The sequence below is a fragment of the Mycetomoellerius zeteki genome, unplaced genomic scaffold (assembly GCF_001594055.1).
Source record: "Mycetomoellerius zeteki isolate Tzet28-1 unplaced genomic scaffold, Tzet1.0 scaffold749, whole genome shotgun sequence".
NCBI lineage: Eukaryota > Metazoa > Arthropoda > Insecta > Hymenoptera > Formicidae > Mycetomoellerius > Mycetomoellerius zeteki.
The window spans coordinates 19,522-23,556 of NW_017257774.1; the positions used below are offsets into that span (position 1 = coordinate 19,522).

At 31.8% G+C, this 4,035-nt stretch overlaps 1 pseudogene; it reads right to left on the reverse strand.

Annotated features, from left to right (window-relative positions):
• Positions 1-1,785: 1,785 nt before the first annotated feature.
• LOC108729529 (ATP-dependent DNA helicase PIF1-like) lies at positions 1,786-3,179 on the reverse strand (annotated as a pseudogene).
• Positions 3,180-4,035: the final 856 nt, after the last annotated feature.

Genomic DNA, 4,035 nt, shown 5'->3' on the forward strand with positions numbered 1-4,035 from the left:
ATCTCATTGTACATCGCTCTAATTCTCTATTCTTTTCGATACCTTCTGACTCCTCGTGATTGTTCGCGTATAATTCCGACATCACCAGCGGAACGCAGGCGCGATTAAATAAGGATGCTGATGGCCATCTCGTTTTCAGTCTCTTTCTAATCGCTTACACATTCTGAGCTGGCTCCCCTACTCTATGGATATAACCTCTTTGCTTTTAACAGATAGATAATAACATTTGAGTTTAGGTTTTATCATAAAATAGTTTTCATCGAAAAGCACACGCTCTTAGCGCCTTTTTTACCTTTTTTAAAAAGGTAAGTTTGTATATAATTTAAAGAATGCTACCACCACCCCCATCATTTTTTAATTGTCATATAAAAATATCAAGGTATATCAAACGACGATCATTTATATGAGATTAGAAAGTAAAAGTTTATTTACATTTAGTTCTTTTCGAGAAGCACCCCAGTGAGAAATGACAATGAAATCGACGTCGGTTCCACCGTCATTTCTCACTGGGACACACTCTTAGCGCTTTTTTTATCTTGTTTAGAAAAGGTAAGTTTGTATACCATTAACGTTACTACTTTTTAAATTGATATCAGTCGTTAATATCACATCTTTTATTTTTATATAATAATTTTTAAAGTTAAAGTTATACTGTTACTCTTTTATCAAAGTAGGTATAAGAAACTTTCAATAGGAATACAAAAAAGAACATGACATCACTTTTCATCACTTTGTAAAAATATAATAGTATACCACTTTCACTTCACTTTTAACCAAAGAGGTTATATCCATAGAGTAGGGGAGCCATAGGAGCCTCTGTAAGTGGGAAATGTTAGACATTGGAAAGAGAAAGAATATGGGATGGCCATCTTTATCTTTGTCTAATGTTGCACGCGCATCGAACTTTGAAAGCTGAGTGGGAAGGCATCGAAGAGGGGAAGTTTTGCCTCTGACAAAGAAGTCATATAACCTCTTTGCTGACATAGCGTAAGCAACAAAGATTATTTCCAAGAGAAAAGTATTGTGAAAGAAGTAAAAATGACAAGAACATGTATTGTTTGTAAAAAACAACCTATTCCGTTTGAGCAATCTCGAAGTTTTCACAAGTAAGTTTATCAAATAATTAATAAATTTTTATTCAAAGCCAGTTATAAAAATCGTAAAATATGAAATTAATTTAATTATGTTGTATGGTTGTGTGTGTGTGACCTTTATAGCTTTGCATTGTTTTTTGACATTAGAGTTGTTTGTTATTATTAATTTATTTATTCAAAGTACACAGCTAGGTTATTACCAAAATACACTCGTCAACAAAATTAACGCATAATCTGTTTTATCCTGCAAAACAAGGCAAATTTCGAGATACAATAACTTCGTCGAAAATCATCGTATTGAGATTTTTAAAAAAGCATTTTAAAGCTTGAAATCTCCACTTTTCAAACCTTCAAGCTTTAAAATGCTGTTTTAAAAATTTCGATACGATGATTTTTGATGAAGTTATTGTATCTCGAAATTTGCCTTGTTTTGCAGGATAAAACAGATTATGCGTTAATTTTGTTGACGAGTGTATTATCACTTAATCTAAAATTCATGCAAAAATGCAAAATATTATTTAACATTTAATTTTCAATTATAGATTTCCTGATAATGTTGAGTTGAGAAAAAAATGGATGGAAGCCATTAATGTGACAAAAGTTTGTAAGACAGCCAACATATGTAGTGACCACTTCCATGATGATTCATTTCAGCAGACTGACGGATATACAACTTTGAGACGTTTAACATAACAGTTTGAGTTTTATGAATTGTAACACCATAACTCAAAGATAATGGTAATTGTTTTCTAATAACATATACTCTATCCATCACTGGAAACTTAACGCTGACTCTTTCAATGGCATACTCTAAACCAGACGGTAAAAGAACTTTTATCTTTTCTATATCATCAATAGTTGATATAACTGTAGCAATTGTATTCACAAGGCCCAAATTGGCATCAATATTGCGTCTTATCATAACTTTCGCTCCAATTTTAATTGTAATTTGTTTTGACAGTCCTGCTGTTCTAGTATCATCGTCATTATTTGACAATACCTTTTCTACTTTCTTTTTCATATATGGAATACAATCAATCGTATCTTCAGCAATTAAAAGTATTTCTTTCGAAGTAATACAACTTAACATTGCAGCGTTTAGTTTGTCACACATGTGACAAGTAGGTAATAAACGGTATCAAATGGCAAATTATTAATAAAATTACATAATTCGCTTAATCTTGTTTCAAAAGACTCACCTTTGAACGATATTTTTCTTTTTTCAAGAATATCGCAATCAGATGGCGAACCAACGCGAATTCTCGAAAGTAACTCACGATAAGATCCGTCTCCTTGCTGACGCATATTGGTTTGTTAACGGCGATCGATTGATCGTCAATTCATCATAATCAAATAATGTCCATAGATTAGCTGCACTTAAAGAACCAATATATTTACGGATTTTTTCATCTGTTAAATGTATAAAGGCAGAATCTTCATGTACAGGAACTAACTGTAGCAGATCTCCAAGTAAAAGAATGTGCTTTTGACCAAACCAACCATCATCACAATCAGTAGTATCGAATATTTCAGAAAGTCGTAAGTGTATAAACATAAGAATTACATTAGATATCATTGACACTTTGTCAATTATAATAAGACTAACATCTTTAAGATCTGCACGTAAAATTTTCAAAATGTGATCAGCTAATTGTTTATATTCATGAGTACGACCATGTTCAACGGATAATTGCAATAATCTGTGAACTGTCAAACCATTTACATTATATGCTGCTATACCAATAGGTGCTGCTATAGCAGTATCTTTCTTGAGATTTTGTTTTAACCAACATTTAATTGTTTTAATCAAGAAACTTTTGCCGTTTCTTGATGCCGAGAACCTCCTTCTCCGTTAACATATAATCGTAGTAGTGATTTACCTTCAGTTATAGTATTAATGACTCTATCAAATACCCTTCTTTGATCCGAATTCAATTTTGAAATCATTTCAGATATATCAATTTCCTCCTCTTTGTTCCCAAGATCTTTAAAATCTTGCATCGCATCACCAGCTTGAATATTTTGTACACCTATTGGATTATCAGGATCATCTTGAGACACATTCTGTTTTTCTAAATCATCCATATGTTGTTGAAGTAATTGCTTCGCAGTTTCAAATGCATTTTTCAATTTCTCTAATTTTTCATGATACTCCAATGCTTTTTCAAGATGTAATTCGTTATCGTGAAATGATTTTGCATAGGTATTATATCCATTTTTAAGATCTTGTATTTATTATATATACCGCCATGGTTTAAACATAAGAAGTAATAACTAATGAAAAGAAATAATTTTCCGGCTGCATATTGACATCATATCTATAGTGATTAATAAGACATTCACGCTGACGTCTTTTCAAGTAATAACCATTAGCCATTTTATAGTATTCAATTTTTTTACTTTGTGATTTAACTTTCGTTACATCATACCACTGTACGAATTCATATAAAGACACATTTCGACTTCTTTCGGTCTACTTGGATAATGATTATCTAATACAGATGGACAAAATATATCTGTAGAATCTGTATCAAGAGCTTCAATTTCCCTACATCCCTACAGTTTTAAACTCTTCTGTATCGTATCTGATTAACATCTAACCATTTAATAGTCGTATTTCTATCAGTTCCATGTAGAGGAATACTTAACAATGTATCAGCTGCTTCGAGAGCTCCACATTCCCTATTATTCGTGAGTCGTAAAGCAATATTCCAAAGATTGCTCGCGAATGATTTGTTCTCATTATTTATACTATTAAGGACAGAATCAGATAATTCACATTTTGCTGCTTTATTCAAATACTTAGTAATATAATAAGTAAGCAACCTTGAGTTGTCACCAATAAATTGTATATCCATATTTCCTTCCCAAACAGTAAGAGAATGATAGGATTATAATCATTTATATTCTGCTCATCATCTGTTCGCGGAAGGTCATAAAG